This window comes from Lingula anatina, chromosome 6, assembly GCF_051362555.1.
Source record: "Lingula anatina isolate TDL-2025a chromosome 6, LinAna3.0, whole genome shotgun sequence".
Classification (NCBI taxonomy): domain Eukaryota; kingdom Metazoa; phylum Brachiopoda; class Lingulata; order Lingulida; family Lingulidae; genus Lingula; species Lingula anatina.
In genome coordinates this window covers 3568955-3575539 of record NC_141772.1, presented here as the reverse complement: position 1 = coordinate 3575539, position 6585 = coordinate 3568955, and positions in this window count along the sequence as shown.

Genomic DNA, 6585 nt, shown 5'->3' with positions numbered 1-6585 from the left:
AGAGAGAGAGAGAGAGGTAAGATAGAGGAAAGGATGTTAAGTCATTATTGAGCCTGGTGGTCAGATGTTTGAACACTAGAATATGTTGGGATGGTCAACCAGATAGTCTACTTTCAGTTTCCTGGACACTAAGCTGACCAGACATTCTTTGCAATGTGGTATTTTTTTGTTTCCTTTTTGTTGAATAACTGACCATGTAGTTTTAATCAATCATTAATACACAAATCATAAATTAATCTAAACAGACTTGATAGCTAGCATAGCTAATTTTACATAAAAATATGTCTAAGAGCTAAGGGTGGCTAGAGAAATTAATTAATTACATTGGTTTATTTGTTTCTCACCAAATTCATCTTTAATATGAAAACAAAAACTGTTAGAAACAAACACACAAACCAACATCAATATACAAATAAAACCTCCTTTGTCATCTGTGGTCAGAATCAGAACACTGATGACCATGCAAATGACCACAGACTGGAATGTAGGAATGGTCAGTGAAGACTTCCTGAACACTAAGCCTTGTCCAGGGATTTGTCTATGATCAATTTGGTTATCTGTGATGATCAGTTAATTGCTCATCAATGGCGATAGCTGTCCACCTACGTACTCTAGGAAATATTAACCCTATGACTGAATGAGGGTGATTAAGACAAGAGAGTGTCTGATAAGAGTGGAAAGTAAAAAGTAAAAATTTTCATGTCAATCACAGTAGAAACTGCAAATGAAAAAGAGAAAGTTAAAGTCATTTAGCATAATCATATTGAAGCACAATTTTTTGTGGCTAGTCACCTTTTACATCAAATTATAGTATATCTCGAGCAAATTTTGTGGAACAACTTTTTTCTTTGGTATTAACTGAAGACTCATGAACATTGAATGAGTCAAATTGCTTTAAAAAAGTTAGTCTGTTTCTTGCTGCTTTTTGTTTTTTATTCTTTTTAAAAATTTTTTTTGTCCAACAAAATTGAAAGTTAACACTTAAAGCAAAGTTCCAAAACAGAAACAACTTCCCTGAGCCTGATTATCTATCTATCTATGGGAGTGATCTATGGTAGTCCTTGGGAAAGGTGGGCATAAGAAATATGAGTACACCACTATATCTTTTTTTCATTTGGGGGGAGGGGGGAGACGGGGGGGGGGGGGATGGGACAGAAGCTTCTGGAGCTATAAGATGGTCTATAGGCATGTTGCCCTGTGCAAATACCCTGCCTCTTCATCCTTAATGGAGTGGTATATATCAGCCGTATGTGTGTGTGTGCGTCTGTGTGTGTGTTAGTTGAGGAAAATGTCAACGGCAGCTGGGGAAGGGAAGGGGGGGGGGTTAGAAAAAGAGTGTACCTAGTGCAATTCCAGTGTTTTCCTGAAAGTGCATGCATGCAGCAGTTAAATCCATGTCCAGTAGCAGCAAACAACTCAAGGACAGGTTCTACTTAATGGTGCTTGATTAGCATACATGCGGTCAGTTATGAGTGTGAGGGACAGGTCAATTGTAGGCCAATGTGCTGGCTATTGATTTAATGTGTTTTCCTCCCACACTTCTGAATGGGTATTTAGATGCGTTTCCACCCTCAAGAAATGCATTAAACATATTATGGTAATTTTTCATTACATAAAGAAAAAAAAATGATGGAGTATTTTTTTAAGAAATGATGTTTTGTTTTTCACACTGAACTCGGATTAAAAATTTCTAAAAGACGAGTTGGGTTCAAAAACTGAGTTTTTGTGAGTTGCTTTAAATTATAAATGTTGAAGTTTGTGAATACTAACAGCAGATACAATGTGCTCCCATAAAAACTACAGGGTGTATACCAGTTGTACCTTGGGCCATACACATACACCAATGCTTGGAACTAATTTTTATTTCAGATAATTGCATATTTCATTTCTTATGTTTAACAAAAAATAATCGTAACAGTATTACTTGAAGCTGGGAATATATTTTGGCAAATACAACACATCCAATGATTTTACACAAGAGTTGGTCTTTAACCACTCGGTACCACTGAAAACACAGTTTTAATGTAGAGAAACCATTAAACTTTTGGTGATGGCCCCTTAGCTATAGAGGAAAATGTATGTGTCACCAGGACACATAGGCATCAATCATCAGTTACTGAGGGTATAATTTTGATCTTATTTCTTCCAAATTTGAATTTTATTTAAGTAAATGTCACAGAAAACTATAGTATGCCCTCTGGGGAACAGTGTAACGTTAACTAAGAAAAGTTTTTTCTTCAAATTTTATAGAAATTGTTTTATTTTGAGAAATCAGTTTACATAAATTCTCATGCATTCAAACTCCTGAACTTATGCAAATCTTTGCCCCAATTCATTATGTATCCAGATAAAAAAGATAATAATAATGGCTATAAGGTGAAGGGGAAGGGAGGGGGGAGCAAGTAAATGTCAAAATTTGGATGAAAATGATTTGTTAGAAAATAGAAAGGATAATGCATATACATCAAAGTTGTCAAAATAATTCTTGCTTTTTTCCTGAGACCCATCCATCTGACTATGCCCCTCTAATGATATGTCTAGTATGTTGCTCCGGGAAGGGGGGTGGGGACATAACCCCCTCCCCCGACATACCATTGCTCTTTACAAAATCATTTGATCCATCTCAAAATTGTAATTTATATCAAGTTACCATAGTGAGTTTCTTTTGGATTAATTTTGGCAAATCACCATTATACTAGAAAATATCAACATCCTTATTGGACATTATTAAACATAATTTAAATGACTACCAGTCAAGCAATTAAGAAATGTTACATATAGAAAGGATACTGGGAATCCATTTAAATTAACAGGAAAAAGAAAATAAATTGAAAATGACATTTAAAATTGTCACTCTATTTTTTTGACAAATGTCATACCAGGATATGAAATGGAAGTATACTGTATGACTTAGAGATCAATTTCTGTGACTAGAACTACATGTAATAGAACGGAAGGAGGAAACATGGGGGTGGTCTCTCGCCCTGATTTTCCCCTTCTAAAACTTCAAGTCTCTACATGAAAACTTTTCTGTTTTTGTGCCACCTCTCTCATAGTAAAAAACTCAACATCACTGTGTTGATGACATGCTTTCTTCCTTGACATTTTAAAATGGACTTTGAAAAGGTTTGTTTATATTTGGAGCCCAGAATTTTTCATTTCTAAAAGCAACAGGTCCAATAACAAAAAGGTGTGAAAACTTTCATGATGCCATTTGGTACAGTTTAGAAATATGATTCAGCTTGTCAAAATTCTAATTTCAGGAGGGGACCATTGGTTTGATTTTTTTTCAGAAATTGAAGAGGGGGTCAGGATCCCCATGACCCCCCCCCTCCCCCCCTTAATCTGCAACTGATTTTAATACTTATAAGTCTTCCAACTGCTGGCAACCAATAGAGATGGCTAAATGTGCCTGGGACATTTTAACCCTTGATTCATTTATGTACGTATTATCTGACAACAGTTATATCTCATTTTCAAAAGGCAGCACTTAAGTTAATACACTGTATTGTCCAATTTACTGAATTCAAGCTGGCTATTATATTATATAGATATATGATTTTGTGGGATGCAGTTGCATGCAGGCTAGCTAGCTGTGTATAGCACCACACCAGTATAACACAGGTGAAAAAAAAACTACAAACCACATTTTTATTTGAGTTGGAAAACCATTCAGTGTTCTTGATAACACCCACACTCTCTGTGAAAAGGGATATTTTTATCAATATTTTCCCGTATTATAAATACAGTTGAATCAACTTCAGTCACTTAAGCAATACCTGCATAAAAATTCATCATGATAAATTCATTCTCTGTGTATGCATGATTTTTAAATAATTGAGATCTGTTACAATTTTGGATCCCGTTAAAATTTAAATGTCTTACAATACTCATTGAAGATATGGGGGAGAAGGAGGTATAGAAAGTAACCATTATTGATGAATTTTACAATCTATCCATTTTTGTATGGAATATGTCAGAAAGAATTTCGTCTTAGTTCTGAATTTTTATTTCAGTGTTTGAAAACAGTTGTTTTATTTCAATATACTATAATGGTCATACATGTACATGTACCACTTTCATTCTAGATCTTTGCCCCATCTAAGATCTAATAAACAGAGATCTTAGGCCCCATGAATCAAATTCCATCATTGATTTACGGAACTCTCCTTTTACAATGAAGCAATATTGGTTTTCTAAGGACCAAATATTAAGTATCATAACATATAAGGTTGCATTCACAACAGGGGACTAACAAGTCTGCGGATCAAATGTGCCCAACCCACTTGAATGCTTGTTGCAAAATCCCCAGGGGGAATCTATCAAAAATCTATCAGTGTCTATTAGGGGAACAGACGGCAAGTTTTTAGGTGGGTCACCATATATGTGAATGCAGCCAATGAAGCAACATTGGTTACCTAAGAAAAAACAAGAAGTATAATTACAAGTATAAATAATAATAATAATAACATGACTGATGTATCTGACAAATATTATCTTATGTAAAAAGACAACAAGCTCTGGATGTAGGGCATGTACCTTGAACTGAAGAAAACGTTATTTTTAGTCTGAAGGTTTAGACCAATATTTAAGCTTTAATTCCTTTGTGAAAAGGGCCCCAGAAATCAAACCGTGTTGCCTGATCCCTTAAAGATAAAATGATTTCCATTTCTTTGCTAATCTATGTGCCAGTCACTGTGCTAAAAAGAATGAACCATGCTGTATCCAATTCGTTTCATTTTCAACAAGCTAATTTTTTTGACGAGATAATTTCATTTTTTTAAAATGATTTTTACGTCATGTATGGAAACTGTGATGGAGGGATATTTATGACGCCCTGTTTACATCCTGTTAAAGAAAACAATTAACACTCACAGTCCTTATCAAAGGCAAAGACTATTTCAGACCTGAAACCAAGCCAGATTGCATCATCTTGAAGAAACGAAACTAACTTCAATACTATACTTTTAAATTTACTTTTATCAGCCAATGCTGATAAGATAAAAAAAAGGTATCCCAAAATGTTTATTTTCAAGCAGCTCATTTTTGCTTTAAAACTCGAAACTTGAATCACTTTTACTTTCAAAATGTTTTTTGTTTTACTCAATTTCCCGAATGTTGTTTTTTGAAGCAGCCCCTAAAGGGAATTGAGGTCTGTTCTCTTTTGTACCAGCCTTCTACATGACCCAGCCACAAATTGTGGCTAACCACCAGAATTCCCCAAAGATTTGACATGTCAGGTAAAAGTACATCACCTAATAGGAAATCAAGAAGCTGGCACAATGTTCGGGGCACGGATGTAAAAATAGCTCTCAATTATACCAATTATCTTAGATTTATCTTGTCGTGCCATCTTTCTTGGGTGACATCCTGATTCAATCAAATTAGATCACACTATCCTGTTCGGGCAGGGTATTAGAAGAAAAATGAATCAAAGAGAAAAGATATTCCTTCCTGACACTATCCTGAACATATATCTTTGAATGAGTCAAATTAACAGTCACCTTTAACTGTTGAAAATTTAAGAAGCACAAGAAGAAAAGTCGAAAACTTTTAACAGGAAAAAAAATTATCTTTCATGAAATGTAAACCTAATGGGACATGATATTTACAGAATGAAATCTGGTTTTAAGAGTACTACCATTCCTAGGGCATATTCCAATCTCTCTGTGAATACATATACGTGACTTTCCATGATAACTGCAGTTCTGACACTCTGTCCAAGAGAATGTGTGATTCAGCTAGATCTGAAGACAATATACTTTATTTAACTGGTAAAATTCTAGACATGAACTATGGTTTTGCCTCATCCCTGTTGAATGCCCTGAGCCAGCATTCAAATAAAGACATTTTTCTACAACAAAGAAACAACATTTATCAGAATGAAAAAAAATTTTTCTTCTTATCAATTAAAGTTTGTTAACAGGCCTGTAGCCAGCAATTTCAAAATGGGGGTTCTTTTTCTGAAAAAGTGGATCTTTTACCATGAAACCTTCCTGGACTTATATAAAATTTTACCTGGAGGGGACCTTTTCCTGGCAAAAAGGGTGGTTTGTTTGAACACCCCGAACCCCCCCTGGCTATGGGCCTGGTTAATAAACCACAATTACTGGATATACTTAAAACATGTGTTGTGATATATGGGTGAAATATTGAGTGTGATATTGCCCCATATGTACTTCACAAGGAAAAAAATCTACATAATTATAAACTAAACATTATTCTTTCAATAAAAAAAATATACATACCAGAAACAGAAACATGATTCCCGTCATTCCCAAAAGATGTGGTGATTTCCTGTTTATCAGAAGAATGGGTTCGGGGTGATCATTTCTGAGTATCAAAGCCCCCTGGAAATTTGGTAAGTGATATGGGGGTAGGGTACGTGGGAGGATGGGTGGATTTTTTTTTTTCGTGAACAGAAAAATTAAACGTTGTCAATGATTCTGATGGATAGACAGTTGGATATGTCAGACAGAGAAAATGAAAGATTGTAGTACACCAGTGAGTGTACAGTGAGACAATTACCAGACTTAATTGTACACATACGACTGAAAGAGTAAATAGACAAGAGGCATCCCCTCA